This window comes from Thamnophis sirtalis, unplaced genomic scaffold, assembly GCF_051295495.1.
Source record: "Thamnophis sirtalis isolate CommonGarterSnake01/CBP01778 unplaced genomic scaffold, rThaSir2_p1.2 scaffold_2, whole genome shotgun sequence".
Taxonomy (NCBI): Eukaryota; Metazoa; Chordata; class Lepidosauria; order Squamata; family Natricidae; genus Thamnophis; species Thamnophis sirtalis.
Window position 1 is genome coordinate 169,337,239 of NW_028261382.1, and position 17,668 is coordinate 169,354,906.

At 37.3% G+C, this 17,668-nt stretch overlaps 1 protein-coding gene across 5 annotated transcripts in view; it reads right to left on the reverse strand.

Annotated features, from left to right (window-relative positions):
* Positions 1-17,668, reverse strand: part of ATXN1 (ataxin 1) — a 214,203-nt gene that overhangs the window by 148,285 nt on the left and 48,250 nt on the right. Inside the window, exon 1 of one of the 5 annotated variants that reach the window (XM_087707425.1) lies at positions 14,438-15,513. The exons of the other annotated variants lie outside the window; for them this stretch is intronic. The gene's annotated coding sequence lies outside the window, so the exon portion shown is untranslated. Of the gene's footprint in view, positions 1-14,437; positions 15,514-17,668 lie in introns of those variants that run through there. 5 annotated transcript variants of the gene reach the window in all.

The window sequence follows — 17,668 nt, forward strand, 5'->3', positions numbered from 1 at the left end:
ACCTCCTCACGACCTATTAGATCGCATAGATTGGGCCTCCTCCGAGTTCCATCTGCCAGTCAGTGTCGACTGGCAACTACGCGGAGGAGAGCCTTTTCAGTTGCAGCTCCGACCCTTTGGAACGATCTCCCCGTGGAGATTCGTACCCTCACCACCCTCCAGACCTTCCGCACAGCCCTCAAGACCTGGCTATCCCGTCAGGCCTGGGGTTAAAGATTATATTCCATCCCTGCCCGAATGTTGAATGAATGTTGCTTTACTCTTTTAATTATGTATTGTCCTATATGTCTTTGTATGTTTCCCCTTCCTATATAAGTTGTAAGCCGCCCTGAGTCCCCTCAGGGAAAAGGGCGGCCTATAAATAAACTTAACTACAACTACAACTACTACTACAAGAAAACAGTTCCCAGGATTCTCTTATTATGAACTTGGTTTATTGTTTTAACTACTGAACATTAAAACATCTATTCCTTACAACTGAGGAAAGGCTCAAGGCTTGCTCAGTTAAAATAAAAACAGTGTTTTCCAATACATCAGGAGAACAAACCAAGAATCAATAACCATACCAAATAGTTTCTAAATAATAATTATTTATAACAACAGCTGCTTTTGTTTATATTTTAACAGTTTCTTTTATTGTTTTTACATATGCAACAACATGAAGGCACAGCTGCCAGTTCCTTAGCTGGTGTTGGCCTTCATTCACATCAAGTTCTTCCCAAGAACTTAGGATGGCGTAATGTATTGGCATAGTATATGTCCAGATCCAAGCAGTGCGGCCTTTTGTAATTGACAGATGGAAATTTTGTCAATGCACAGATTTTGCAAGTGCCATCCAAGAATTTTTTTGGTATGACACCCAAGTGTGCTGACAAGCACTGGGACTCCATACCCAGTTGATGTCATCATCTTTCAATTTATAATAATTACTATTTAATTACACATGTACACACATTCAAATGTTAGTAACACGGTATTAATACTATTAATAGTAGAATTGTGGCTCAATTCATAATAAATTATACTTACACAATACCACTGGAATTTTTTTGTGTGTGACATTAGCTATTTTCAAACTAGCTATGGTATTCTAATGAAATAAAAGTGAAGTGCAAATACATCTTCTCGATTATTTTCTTTTCTTCACAGTTTATCTTACTTTAGTGTTAAGTAAAAATATGAAAATATAAACCTTTTTCTTTTGCTAGAATTAAGTACATTCACATTCTACAGCAGTAATTTGGTAAATCCAGCTACTGCAGAATCCAAAGCCAAGCTAGAAAAGGAGAACTCAGCACTGGGTATCTTTGCATGAATTTTATTACAACCACAAGGAAGGTTATTTAAATTCAGATTACCAGCTTTGATGGGTGGAAAGGAGAATTGAAAAGACCATATTTTCAATAGAAAGCTATATTCATCATACCAAATCAGATTACTGTAACCTGAAGAACATCCTAATAGATAATTCAAAGTGGTACAAATTTTCCCAAACATCCACATTATTAGAAACGTGCAACTGTACAAAATAAAAATTTAAAACAGGCTCATCAACGGTGCTGTGGTTTTCAATACTAATAGAGATTTCAAAGCATTTCATTTCATTTTCATTTTTTTTCATTTTATTGACATTTATAGGCCGCCCTTTTCCCTAAGGGGACTCAGGGCGGCTTACATTTCATAGGAGGGGAGTGTAAGACAGGACACAAAAAAATGTGAATAAAGGAAAATAACCAATAAAACACAACATTCATTCGACATTCGGGCGGGGCGAGATTAGGATCTTATCCCCAGGCCTGACGGGATAGCCAGATCTTGAGGGCTGTGCGGCCCTCAAAAGCATTTCTTCTACAAGACTTTTGCATCCTGAAGGCTCTTCTCATTATGATCCACACCCTTTACTTTCAAATCTTCCCAAATCACCTTTCAAAATAACAATATCCAGAAGGAAGCTATTTTTAAATGTACAGTCTAATACGGTATCATACAAAACAAAAAAAATGAGGTTGTTTTTAAAAAAAGGAAAATGGGTTAATTCACTTCAAATTAGATGCTAAGGCATTCTAGGTGAATAGCTAATCCTGTGCATGCACCACCATTCCCCCCCCCCTCATTCCATTATAACTCGTGGCACGACAAAACTGCGCTCCACTAAAGCGCGCCCGATTAAACCGCGTCGCTGACGTCATCAGCAGGGTGACAACAGCGACCGCGGAGAAAAAAGGGTGCTTTAAATAGCGCTTTGAAAACAAGCCGATTCAAGTTAAGGTAAGGGTTAGGTTTAGGGTTAGGTTTAGGGTTAGGTTAAGGGTTAGGTTAAGGGTTAGGATTAGGTTTAGTGTTAGGTTAAGGGTTAGGTTTAGGGTTAGGTTTAGGGGGGTTAGGTTTAGGTTTAGGGGTTAATTTTAGCTTTGGCGTTTACAGCGTGCTTTTTTCTCTGCGCTGTCGTCGCGCTGTGATGTCAGCTACGCGGTTTCGTCGAGCGCGCTTTAGTCGAACACGGTTTTGTGGTAGAACCATTATAACTTTTCCATCATGATATGAGGCTTTTTAAAGGATATACATGTCATCTAAACTCAGTTTGGGTGCCGTTTTCAGTTAGTATGAACTGTATTTTGAAAGCAGGGTTAATTAGGAAAAAGATAGCAAAGTGCTTTTTCTATTTAATCAACCAGAGCGAGTTAGCATGGTACGGAAGCACTCTTAATGTTTCATTGTTCCTTTAAAAGCTGCTATAACTGATATGGGTTACTAAATAAGCAGATAAAGCCATTGTCTCCAAACAGATGGTCCTGCCGTTTTCCCTAACAAGACATGCCGGTCCAGCTGCCAGAAGATCAGTACAATGAGATGGCAAATCTTTACTATCTGCTGTGCTGCTTTATTTTTTTTTCCAACAGAAACTCTCTGGCAGTTGCAATATTAAGTTATGATAAATTGACTGCTTCTAGGTTCTGTTTGTTACTTTTTAATTTCATTATTCCTTTCTTATGTAAGATAAGCAATTCTAAGAATATTGATGCTGAAAGGTATGAAATAAAAAAATAAAGGTAACAAGTGTGAATCTCATGTTTTGTGGTGCTGAAACTGACCACAAGGCACATTTTCTTTATGAAAGTTTTCCAGCCATTTCAAGTTAGCTGGCACTGCAACTAAATATCCAAAGAGAAGTATTTGCATGACAACTTGAATTCTCTAGAAGAATGTCATGGATAGAAACTTGAAACTAGTAATAGTTCTAAGTATCCCCAATTAAGTAGAAATGGGCTTTGGAAGGAAGGAGTAGACACCAACATACCATGCAAGATATGCTTGCATGTATTATTATTATTTTTATATTGCTTGACTCAATGAAATACCTCATTAATGCAAAATAGCATTATTCAAACTATTTTAAAAAGTAGCTACATGAGCACCTGGGATACTGAAGTTGAACAAGTGACATCTAAATCAATGTTGGTGGCGCAATACTGGAAGAAGGAAGACTTGCCTACAACTCAAGAATGGACATTGAAAGTTACAAATTTAGCCGAGATGGCTAAAATATCGGCATATCTTAAAAGATCACTCAAGTGAGAGATATAAACGAGACTGGAAAAAATGGATTGACTATATACAAAATAAATACGGGACCAAGAAATTCCAGTTAGCCTATGCTTAAGATCAGAAATGATTTAAATTGTTTAAAGTTAGCTCAGCAAGAAGAAGCTAAGGTCAATGTAGAATGTCATTAATTTCTTTATTTCTTTTTTTCAACAGATTTTAGACTGTGTTTGTTAAAAATCCATACCGCGTACGGGTTCTGGGAAGTCGGGAGGGGAAAGGAGGAGGGGGGTTGGGGGGGAGGGTGGAGGGAGGGAGGGGTATGCATTAGGCTAGACAAGAATTTGGTGGTAAACTAGAATTATTTTGACATACAAAAAATTGTACTTTGATGTCTTACTGATTGAGGAATGATGAAATGTTTGTTTTAAAAGAAATAAAACTTTTGAATATTAAAAAAAAATGCACAACTATAAATCAGTGAAGGCATCTGCTCCTCTTTGCAACTCTGGAGGAGGTAAGTATTTATCTTTTCTTGTCACATGTTTAAGAGTATCCGTTCCTAAACAGGACCAATCTCTCTCTCTTTTCTTTTTTTAATCACCAGAGTTTGTTTTATCTTTCACTTCTTTCCTTGTGGTGTCTTTTCTAATCTCTACTCTAACAAAAAAAATCCCCCCCTTGTATGTAAATACTGTTTTGCAGGATTATACTCCATCAGATTAACTGAACTGTGATACATGAAATTTGTAATAAGAAACCTATTTATTGTTAAGGTGCTAGAAGCCTCAGCAATTGTTCAGTTGCCTTATCTGCCTGGCCTTCAGTTAGGGATCAGTGGACTCTCAATAGGTCCATTATCTCTCAGTCCCATAAGGCAATTATTTCGTGTGCATGGAAGGGAGGGGATTGGGTTCCTCAGCAAAATTATGCATAATATAAATAAAATGTTTGTGAAATGTTATCTTCTCCCACAATAAATTTCAAAAGACTGACCAGGAATCATGAGACTCAATTCCCTTCTCTTTCTCTCTACCCCATGCTTTTCACAGCTTTTAGTCAGATTTACATCAGAAATGATTGCTCAATTTGTTTTCGGTTTATGCAATTTTGTTGGTTCTAATAACAGTATTTTCGTTTGTCTTTTCTTTTTCTTTTTACATAACAAGAAGGGTTTATTTTGTTCAAAAAGTAAAAGTAATGCGAGTCTCATAGCAAAATCTCCAAAAACAGCAGGAATAAAGGGATGCAGCATATTCATTTGTGGATTAAAAACTGGTCCAAAAGAGGTATATGGGATTGAAACAAATTGGACAATTTTCGTATTGGAAGGAAGTTAAATAATATGATTCCTAAAGTGGCCTTACTGGCATTGAGTAATAGTAGTAACATAAATAGACAGACAAGCTCCTTTTTATAATAAGCAACTACCTGAAATTATTAAGATATAATGTGCATTGCAAAGGTAGTTCTGGAAGTATCAGACTCAGGAATGCATTGGCTACTTGCAGAAATCTATATTGGTGGAACAGCACTTGCTGAGATTAAGTAAGTGTGTGTGTGTGTGTGTGTGTGTGTGTAAGTGTAAATATTTGATGGTGGGTTAACAAATGTTACTAATGAAATGGAAAAGAAGAGTAAGCTCTCTCCTCTACCTTGCTATTTCTGGATAATTTTGTGGGTTTCCATTTAAATGTTAACCGTACAGCTTGTAAAATGATATTCTAAAGGTGATACGCTCTTTCCTATTATTGTGATTAAACCATCTCTTCTAAAAGAAAAAGAAACAAGTTCAACTCTTAAATTTGGTCTCCAGATGGAAAAAAAGAAGGCAAAATTCTACGCATATTACTGTCATCCAAATAGTATTTTAACCAAATGGTATAATGCTATATGGTCTCTTTCATCTCAAATAAGCAGAACTCTTGTAAGCTACTTCAATATCATTTATCACCACAGCAACAAGGTCCTTTCTGTAGGTGGCCACGAGGACTGAAATTGAAACAGCAGGGACTTTCCCCACCTTCAAAGAAACCATATTTAATGTGGCCAGGGTTCTCCAATAAGCACAAAACCACTTAACGCCTAAACAGAAACCTGTGGAGGTGGGGAAACTCCTATAATCTTCTCAAAACTTTTGCTGAGAAGACATTTCTGGAGTCAAAATAATAAGCATAAAGTATTATTAGCTTGCATAACGTTGACACCTCTCCAAAATATTTATTGTTCCATCGTACTTCCACCTTCAAATTCAATTATTAGAAATAAAAGCACCATCATGTGATCTTAAAAAGTTCGTTAAAGATTGAAGACCCGATTAATCTCATGACAAACTTTCAAGTGTCACAATTTTAAAAACAGTACCACTATACCTCATCTTAAGTTAACACTTGCAAAGTATGTGAAGAATTAATCAAAAAATAGACACAAAATAAGGGTTGGCCATCCTACATACAGTATTAGAGATAAAATGGCAATTTAATGAACTGTTGCAGAATTTGGTCTCAGCAGGGTATATAAAACAATACAGCTATGAGCTTAATTATATTTTTATTTTTCTAAAGGCAGGAACCCACATTTATTCAGCACCACTTTTAAACTGTATAGATCCATAACAAAATTCTTCATTAATTATAAATAAATCTAAATTTCCATAGGATATATCTCAATAGTTTTCAAAAGCATATCTTAAGTGATCAATTCTATCCCTGTGGTCTTCTGGGTTATTAAAGGTTGCAAGTATTAAATTAAAACCAGCTGTAAAAGGTTAGTTTGGTATAAATTTAATTATGTCAATCACGTGGCTGCACAAATCCTTTTAAAAAAGTGTTTCACAATGGCCAAGTACACTTTACTTTTTCCCTTAACAAAGCAGTCACATCATTTTCAAGGCTGCTCATAAGTGGCCCATAAGCTTCATGTGCATGGAGAGACAAGTTATTTCCCTAGGAAAAACACAGAGCAAAATGGCTATCCATGCATACCTATGTGAACTCAACCAGGAACATTTTCCAAAGCAGTTGCAAATAAGAAGACATAGCTATTTCAGTGTTTCAAAGAAAAATATTTTGACACAACTTTGTGAAATGCATGCTTAAAAATAAAATCCAGACAACCTTAGTATAACCCCCCCCCCAAAAAAAAAGATAGCATCAAAATATAACTTGTTAATAATAGGATACAACTGCTACAGATTCTGTGGTTTTGATATGATACCATAGAATAACAAGAATAATAAACTGAAACTTAAGAAAAATTCTCAGATCAATATAGGAACTTCATATTTGTTATTACAGATGAACCCTCTGAACTTTTATCTGCTTGATCTTCAAAACTAGAAACAGAGGTTAACTGAGAAAAAAAAATGTTTTCCAGCCGTTTCAAGTTAGCTGGCATTGCAATTAGATATCCAGAGAGAAGCATTTAGATGACAACTTGAATTCTCTAGAATAATGTCATGGATAGAACTAGTAATAATTCTAAGTAGCCCCAATTAAATAGAAGTGCGCTACAGAAAAATGATTGTGTGCAATCAAGTCAGTGCCTACTCTTACCAACCACATAGATTTTCTCCATGACAATCTCTCCCTCACCTAGTCTTTCAGGTCTTCCATTGGTGCATTCGTCACTACTGTAACTGAGTCCATCCACTTTGCTGTTGGTTATCTATCTTATTTTTCTTTTTGCCTTTCCCAGCATTGGGTCCAGAGGTGGGTTGCTAACGGTTTGGCCCAGTTCGGCCGAACCGGTAGTGGAATTCAGGACTGCTTTGCAAAACCGGCAGCGACCCAGTCCTGCTATGCCCCCAAATAATGTGCAAAGTAGGATAATTTGAGCCTGGAGAGAGAACTCTGGATTGATTTATTTGTTTATTGATTCCATTTCTTTTGTTTCATTAGCTATCCATGGTATTCTTAGGAGTCTTAACCAACACGGAAGGGAAAAAACTTAAGAGCAAATAGAAATGGCACCAAGAATACAATGTGATTCCAAATACAATGTAGGTTTCTGGATCTTTTCTTTCCCACAAGACACAGAAGGGCCTATTAGTGTCTGTTTCATAAACTTTTGATGATGTAAGCAGCAATGCACAAAGCATTATGCTCCATGGCACAAAAGAGTAAATCTATCAATAGGTGCACCTTACCACCACATTTAAGGCATATATGAAAGCTATCTCTAGTGAATATAAACCAAAGGAGGAGAATCAATCTTCTCCAAACATTCTTGCACAAGAAACCATTTCTATTGTTTTTCAAAATGTGCTCAATTAACAGAGGGATCATAGGCACAGTTATTAAAAAAAAAAAGATACTGCATTCAAATGAAAGTTACTCTAAAGGGTTTTTTTTTCTTTCTAAATTACAGATAGTAATTTAAGAGTCCCAATTTAAATAACTCCTTTTTTAAAGTTGGAAGCTATGACAAATGTATTCTGTTGGAAAATGACTCTTTTTAAAACTGAAAAGTCAGATAAAATGAAAATATATATAGTTTAAAATCCTATTACCTATGATCAAAGAGATTATGGGTCTGTACGCTCTTTATTATCTCAATAATTTGAGATCATCCAAATAGGGTGATCAAATCAGAGGACAGAGAAAAAATAAAACAGATTTACATATAGTATGTAATTACTGAAGTTGACTTATAAAACCTTGACATGTAATCAATTCTGGGAATCTCAACTACTATGCAAAAGCACTTTTAAAAGGTTGCCCTGTTTGAATGGAAATGATTCCATGATATGAGAATAATTACGCAGTGACTTTTAAAATAAATATAAGCCATACTGCATTCTACTGGTAAAACAATAAATCAGTAAGTACATAAAAATAAAATACTTTAAAAATCCATATGAGAATATCAATAAATTCTCCTAAATGTCTCATAGCAATTGAAATACTTTTAAAATTAAACATCATACTAACAGGATCCGTATTCTCATTTCAATTATTCCTTTTAGGTATTACTTACCTCAGTATTTCAAAAGATAAAGGTAAAGGTTCTCCTCACACATATGTGCTAGTTGTTCCCGACACTAGGGGGCAGTGCTCATCTTCATTTCAAAGCTGAAGAGCCAGTGCTGTTCGAAGACGTCTCCTTGGTCATGTGGCTGGCATGGCTAAATGCTGAAGGTGCACGGAACGCTGTTACCTTCCCACCAAAGGTGGTTCCTATGTTTCTATTTGCATTTTTACATGTTTTCAAACTACTAGGTTGGCAGAAGCTGGGACAAGCAACAGGAGCTCTCTCCATTATGCGGCGCTTGGGATTCGAACCGCCAACCTTTCTGATCGACAAGCTCGGCATCTTAGCTATTGAGCCACCGTGTCCCTACTTCTGTGCATTTAGCACTTGACATAATCATATTACAATATTAGGGAATAAGAACTCTTTAGTGTTATGCCTGTAACAGATTTACTTGAAATACTGTTCAGAACAATAAATAACAATATTATTAACTTCCTTAAATTCAGAACATAATGTCAAATCTCTTAAAATTCAAAATTTTCATAAATGTTATTAGATTGATTTAAAAACACCTCTTAACAAGCAAAAGAAAAAAGTATTTATATTACACACACACACACACACATACACACACACAAGACTAGTGTATGATGGGATGGGATGGGATGGGATGGAAGAGAAGAGAAGAGAAATGGACCTTCATTATACTATTTCAACTAAGTGGCTATCTAGTCTCTTCTTAAAAACCTCCAGTGCTGGAGCTCCCACGATTTCTGAAGGCAAGCTAGTCCACTGGTTAATTGTCCTCACTGTTAAATACAATGTTAAATTCAAATACAGGAAAGTTTTAGAAATTACCGCTTCTAATTCTGCAAAATAATAATACAGTAACTCTAAAATATGTTCTTAAATCTCATTGATTTAAGCAGATGTTCATTCTATGTAAGACATTTACCTGAACAACATTAGCTTCTAAAAAAGGGAGCATGATGATTTCTAAAGTAAACACACTGCAACAGATTTTCAATTGTCATTATCACTTTCAGGAATTCTAACAACAAGAAAAGCACTTGAATTAAATTATCTAAATTAAACTTGTACCATCTTCACTATTTGATGACACTATGGTTAAAATTTCAGGCTTATTATACAGCATTATACACTACAGAGAATAGTAATGAACTGTAAAGTTCAAAGCTGAATTATTGCATAAAATCAAGATAACGTCTGAAATTCTCATTTTTAAAATGCAATTATATTAATCTAGCAGAAAACCACTGTGACATTTAGACATACTAGTAGTGCATTTCCCACACTCTACATATGATGCTGCTTCAGCCATCATAAAATTCAGAACCTGATAGCAAAACAAAAAAAGAATAAAATAACCACAGCTCTCAAGTGACGCCACCTTCTCATTTATCTGTTTACTACATGAATTACTAGTGGAAACAGAGCACTATATCAAAACTGATATAGAGGTCCTGAAATATTTTGTTGATAGATATATGCAAGATAAGTATAGATTAATATTACTTTTCTAAAATCAATTTTCACAGTCTTAATATAGAAACCAGGATTCAAGGATGTGATGATCTGTAGGATTTACTTTAGAATAAGCACAGAGTTGAAATCCGTAGGCAATGTTTGCAGTTTTAACTTTCATAGAATTAATGATACACCAGTGGTACAAATTCCTAGACCGCGTGTACATTTAGAGATATTCTTCAGTTTAATATTAAGAATATACTTCCTTTATTCTTTGGAACAATTATTAGGCCTCCAGATTATTATAAAACTAAAAAATGAACCCACAATTATCAAATCCCTACTGTAGATTATGCAATTGATTAAGGTAGAACTTATAAGTTTCACTGGCCTGAAGCCTTCAACAAGCTTTCAATACGGTGATCCAATGGATAAGGCCTCACAACACAGTGGTAAGGTAGTATCAGCATATTATAAAAGAGAAGCAAGGCTTTTTAATGCAGGGGAAGGAAGCCTTAGGAAAAAAAGGCAAGAGAAAGAAATTGGAAGGATCACTGGAATAAAAAGGGAAAGAAAAATGACTGTGACACTGAGGTTTATTGCTTGGGAGAAGGAAAAAAATGAGGTACTAGATGTACTGGTGATGACAGCACAGTGAAAGATTGCCAATGGAATGAGGCAGTAAACAAGGAAGGGAGATAAGATGGTAGTATAGTGAGTCAGTGACATTAAATTTGATAGCAAAATCTGGGGAATTATACTGGGGACACATTTAAAATCCCAGTAGATAGATTATATACATCAACTAATCTAAAGAAATAAAATCAGAGGTGGGTTCCTACCAGTTCGCACCTATTCGGTAGAACCGGTTCGTCAAATCTACCGAACCAGTTAGAAGAGGTTCCACCAGTGGACCCGGAAAGCAGGCCACAACTACAGAAGAGTTTCCAAAAATTTTTGAAACCCACCACTGGTCCTTGGATATGATTATTCTACACTATCATGCTCCTATTTATAAAACTCAGTGCCTCTGTGAAAGGTAAGGATGACTACTGCGTTTGTGGTGCAATCAGAACATTGCGTGTGTTGAAGTTGTTTTAACGCAAACCAAAGATGCCTCTTAAAAAACAAGTTTACATCCTATTCTTATGCATGCCAGTGCTGTGTGTGAGGTAATTTAAGGTGGTTCTGACAAGTGTCGTTGGCATCTTCATATCCAGTCACATGGGCGGCAAGCCACTCCCATCTGGTCACATGGGTGGCAAGCCACTCCCACAAAGGAGGCCACACCCACAGAGTAGGTTCGAACAATTTTTGAAACCTACCACTGAATAAAATATACAGAAAAGAAAAAAAATAGGATAGGGCATGCCTCATGTGTTTACCTAATTCATACGGGTGGTATGGCTTCTGACAGATTTCAGATAACTGACAGTTTGATATGTAATGCAGTTCTTAAGAAACACAACCTGGAATTACAGAATAACATTTTAACCTTGCATCATTTCTGTGGAGTAAGCATAGTCCCCAAGGTTCACTGATAAAATTAAATAATGGCATAATACTAAAATATATGACATGGACTCTGCAATCTCAAAGCAAAGTCAATGGGGAAACTAGATTCACTTAACAACTGGCATACTAATTTTACAACTGCAGTGATTCGGTTAACAAATGTAACAAGAAAACTCGCAAAATGGGGCAAAATCCACTTAAAGAACTTCTCAGTTAGTAACATGAGTTTTAGGCTCAATTGTGGTCATAAGTCTAGGACTATTAGGACCACTGAAACAATTGATGGTCATGAGGCTGGAAGGATTTTCTGTTAACTGAAGTCTATCTAGGGGATTCTGGAAACTGGCACTACATTTTTATGCTGCTATTTTGCACACATATTTGAAGCTAAGGGTAAAAATCTTGATTTAAGTACACCTACTATTTAGTAAGTGGTATTATCTATCTGACTTGGTTAATCTTTGAAGTTAAACATGATTCACTTGATGAGACGAGGTGGCGCAGTGGTTAGAGTGCAGCACTGCAGGCTACTTCAGCTGACTGCAGTTCAGCAGTTCGGCTGTTCAAATCTCACCGGCTCAAGGTTGACTCAGCCTTCCATCCTTCTGAGGTGGGTAAAATGAGGACCCGGATTGTTGGGGGCAATACGCTGACTCTGTAAACCGCTTAGAGAGGGCTGAAAGGCCTATGAGCGGTATATAAGTCTAACTGCTATTGCTATTGATTAATACCAGAATGGAGAAACCCCTAGGAATTCCAGGGTCATTTGGAGAGACTGGAAAGTTGTTTTTTTTTAAGGATGAGGGTGGGTGTGCGAAAACATTTAAAATTTGATTAGCCTCAAATTCAAAGTGTCAAGTTTCATATTAAAAACTAGCCATCCTGAAAGGTTTCACCCTTTCAAACTTTAGAATGTGAAATAATGTCACTTTGTGCTTAAGGCATGTCCAAAATGAGCAAAACAAATTACTTCAAATCCAATGGTTCAAGCTCAAAATCAAGGGATTTCAAAACCAAAATAAATCAATGAGATCCTCTCCCGGACACTAAGAATAGCTTCAAGTGTAACTTTCAAGTCTTTGGTGACACAGTTTTGTGGCTCTTAGGAATCCTTAAAATCCTAAACGTAATCAAGATGCAGAATAAGAGCCGAGGTGGTGCAGTGGTTAGAGTGTAGCACTGCAGGCTACTTCAGCTGACTGCAGTTCAGCAGTTCGGCTGTTCAAATCTCACCGACTCAAGGTTGACTCAGCCTTCCATCCTTCCGAGGTGGGTAAAATGAGGACCCGGATTGTTGGGGGCAATATTCTGACTCTGTAAACCGCTTAGAGAGGGCTGAAAGCCCTATGAAGCGGTATATGTCTAACTGCTATTGCTTTTGCTAATCTGGTATCTTATCTGAATCTAAGGAACAAAATATTGTCTTTGACTCTTTAAGATGCTATTGTTTAGACATTTTAAAAGACCTTGTCAATTTTTCAATGTTAGCATGCATTATGTACTTAATCAAATTTTACTCAAATTAGCTATTAAAATGTGAGCATGTCACAGGGAGGTTGCGATAGTGGATTCATGGTTCACTTTGTGGGAACAGCCAAGGACTAGATCAGGAATCTCCAAACTTGGCAACTTTAGGACTTCGGGACTTCAACTCCCATAATTCCTCAGCCAGTATGGAGACTCGTGGACTAGATGATAGGGTCACCCGGAGGAAGGATAGGAACCCCTGTAAGTGATGCATTTAGGAGCTCAGTTTAGGGATGTAACCATGAAGGAGAGAACTCAGTTAGCATATATAATTGAGCTTGGTGAAGATGGAGAGGCATTCCTCCTTCAGATTTGACCAATCATGTTTCCGGTATTATACCAACCTAGATTCCAGAAACAGGATATGTGGAAATTATGCAATGGGAAAATCTAGTAGTGACCAGCATACTGCTGCACGGGCATCTCAGATGTGACCCTTTCTATTCAAAGTTGAGATAAGAGATAAGTTAGGGTGACACTGATATTCAATCTTTCCTTCTGGCCAACAGGATGTCTACCTGAGCTATCTGACTTCAATAAATAACAAAACAAAACTGTGAAGTTGTTGCGTTACCAGATTCCATAATGATTCTGGGTGGCATACACTATTAAAAATAATGGAATAACTGGAACAATGCAAAAGAGAAAAGAGCAACGAACGTCCAGGAGGAGCCAAACAAGCAAACCACTTTAGCATCCATAAACCCAGATAATGTCAATGTTTTTATGAGAAAATACGTTTATTTCCATTTCATTCCAAACCATCACATGTATACTGTGCACAACCGGGGCATATAACATTGAATAATAAACACAGCCCTCGCTTTTATAAACAATACCCCCCAAAATACAAACCCAATATACCACGTTAACCCACCATACACCCTCTTTCACCCCCCTCCAACTTTCATTCTTCCTTCCGACATTCCCCTCTACCTACTTCCCCTCCCCCTCTAGCACTCCTCTCTCCCAATACCTTCCCTCCCTTCCTTCTCCTCCTGCCTCCAATCCTCTCTCCCACCCTCTCTACCCCTTTCTTCTTTCGCTCTACTCCTCTCTTCGGTGTATTTGTATTGTCTATCAATATGTTCAGCTTGTCCTATTCTTACCCTAACATTAAGAATAATGTCAATGTTATAGACCAACATCTTTAATTCAAATGTTTGAGCCCAACACTTTGAATGCAAAATGTGTCATTTTCTTAGAAAAGACTTTTCTAAGTCTTTCTTAGTAAAGACTCCTACCTGAGTCCCAAAGAGAACACTCTTCCCTGTATAATTAATATTGAACTAAATGGTTCAATTGATCAATCAAGTACAATTTTCCTATATTCTTAAATTATTTAGTCTAAAACTACTTAGCTTCCTTTACGGAATGAACAGCTTCATACCCTTCAGGATGCTTCTGTAGCTATGATGTCAGTCACTTGTATGCACTCATGAGAAGAGAGAAGAACAACCCATTATAACACATAATGGGTTTGATCCAGATAAAACCAAGAAATCCCTTGAAGTTGAACTTTTAGTCTTGGTGGAAATGTGGAACATAGAACACAGAATAATATGTTGAAAGGAACCTTGGAGGTCTTCTAGTCCAACTTTCTGCCCATGATAGGAGATCCTATGCCACTCAGAACAAATGTCCGTCCAGTATCTTCTTGAAAACCTCCAGCAATGGAGTGCCCATAACTTTTGGAAACAATCTGTTCCACTAATTTTTCTCACTGTCAGGAAATTTCTCCTATCATTTAATTTTGACAGCAAAGAACTGATTTTCCCTAGCTTGAGCACTTGTCCTCAACAATACAGTATGATTGTGGAACTAGTAAGTCACAATCTAAAAAATTGAGGTTGACCATCATGTAGGCTGGTTCCTAACTGTTTGCAACCTGGATGCAGACTATAATAATGACAGTCTCTCTCCAGCATTCATTTAAAAAAATAATGATCTTCTTTGATCTCTTTGCGTGTCTTTTGAAGACCCAAAGATGCAGCTCATCGTGGACGGAATGACTCCTCAGTCTTCCTTTCAGGCACCAGACCAGTTAAAAGGAACCAGTCCAATCAAACCCGATCTCTCTGTTGCCACCTTGAAAGGGTCTGTTCAAAGGGCTTGGAGCATGCTGGAATTCAATGGCGGACATCTGAAGGTCATTGTTGAGCCAATTCTTGATTCTTCTGCTCACATTCCCTTTTTCTCAGGAACTTTGCTTGAAAAAACACACGGTGCCTTCAGTGTTGGACTAATTCTTCTTCTTCTTCTCATCTTTGATGACCACAATTTCCCTCTTCCCCAGATCAAATCTGCCCGGGGGCTTGATGCCATTGAGCACACTGGAAATGGACAGAGAATCCTGGTTCCTGATTCCTTGTGTTCAGGCTGGACACATTGCCAAAGCAGACCAGCTTCCACTGCATGTCAGTCTGGACTTTGTTACTGAACAGGCTGATTTTTCAGAGAGGCTGGTTCAGCAGTGTAGCCAGTCAATGTCCATCATCATCATGGTCGCTGGGACCTCTTTGTGTTGAAAGTTGGACATGATTCTGCTAGACTGAAAGACAGATGCCAGCCTCTTTACCTTCCCATGCTCTTCTGCTGCCAAGGAACACTGGCCAGGACAGGTAGCTATTCAGCTGTTATGACATCATAAAACACATGGATGACAGCTCACAGAACAAAGAAACAAGTCATTTCCTGGCATCAGTGTCTCCCTTTTTCTCCAACAAGAGACCTCTGTAAAAACATTTCATGTTGAACAAGGCATTAGGAATCACCCCAGAAAACAGTGTAGATCAGGGATCTCGAACTTGCGTCATCACGGCGTCGTCACTTGACATATTGGGACTTCCCCCCTTCGCTAAACCAGGCAGGGGCGGGGCCAGAACATGATGCACCCGGCCCACAGGCCGCGAGTTTGACCTCCCTGGTCTAGATAAAAATATGCCTTCAGTTTCACTTTTCTAGGATTTTTTTAAAACCTTCCAATCTAGCCTATAGTTTTGGTGTTTCTTGATGATCTGTAAGTATTAACCAGTTCTGAACCTGCTTAGCTTTTCTGACAGCAACCAAAGTTAGTTAGATTTTGTTACTTGCACCTTTAAGCTAGTTCAAAGTCAAAAACCATTTATGAGAATACTTGCACAAAATTGGGAGCATGAGGAAATGAATACCTAAGGAAACTAAAAGATTCCCCAACAATCTCTGCTTGTTTTTAATATCACTATTGCTTTCAAATGATGTCTGTTTTTAACTCAGAAATCCTTTGGCCAATGCTACGTAATGAAACAGAAATTTCTGGGAAAAGCAAATATATTTCCATAGTAACCACCAGGAGAAGCATAGCTGTGTTCCTCTCCCCCAATTTGGGAAAATAGGTTGAAAGCTGGGACCAGTGTTTCATAATGTCTATAATTTAATTACATCAATGTATTACTTTTCGCCATGCTGAGAACAGTATGGGCTTGTTTATTAATGGATAAATTGTAGCTCTGAAAAAGGGGTTGAAAACTTCAAGCTTATATCATGTCTCCAGCTAAAGGTCTATTGGGTAGCAGTCACCTAAAAGTTTTACTAAAATCTTGTAAAGCCACTAATAATTAGAATGCATGGTACTGAACTTAAGAAAAATCAATAATTTACTCTCAGTAGGGCAGCTGTGACTATCTCTGTGCTCCTATTTTTGGATGAATTACAAAACTCCTACACAAATTTATTTAAAAGTGTGGTGATATTAAAAACAAACAGAAAGCATATTTGTTTTCATATGGACATGAAAACAAAACACATACTACTAGTTTACCATTTCTTCCTCCATTAATGCCAGTTTAGATAATAAATATGAGTGTGAGTTTGAAATGCACCTATCCATAAGGGCTACTTCAAATTCAATTAATCTCAGAAAATGTACAATTATTTTATTTGTTTCAGAAGTCAATGCAGAGCACGTTACTAAAGAGTAAATAAATAAAATGTAAAGCCAACAATGATGACATTACTTTCTATGCATTGGGAGTGGAATTCAATTTCTAATGACATACAAACGTTTCTATTTTCCCTATGCACTCTTGGCACATAAAAGAATGTGTAGGAAAACCTCAGTACTAATAAATCAATGCATGTGTGGGCCTCTAAGTTATCGAAATACAGAAGCCCCAAAACAAATATAGTTTAGCGTTTGCATACCGTATTTTTTGGAGTATAAGACGCACAGCAGTATAAGACGGACCAAGGTTTTGAAGAGGCAATTTTGTTTAAAAAAGTAGGTAGGTAGATAGAGGGATAGAGAGGGAGAGAAAGAAAGAGAAATACAGTAGGTAGGTAGGTAGAGAGAGTAGTTAGGTAGGTAGATAAAGGGATAGAGAGAAAGAGAGAGAGAGAGAGAGAGAGAGAGAGAGAGAGAGAGAGAGAGAGAGAGAGAGAGAGAGAGAGAAATACAGTAGGTAGGTAGGGAGAAAGTATGTGTAGGTAGGTAGAGGATAGAGAGAGAGAAATAGAGAGAGAAATACAGTAGATAGGTAGGGAGAGAGAGAGAGTAAGTAGGTAGGTAGATAGAGGGAGAGAGAGGGAGGGGGAGAGAGAGAGAGAGAGAGAGAGAGAGAGAGAGAGAGAGAGAGAGAGAGAG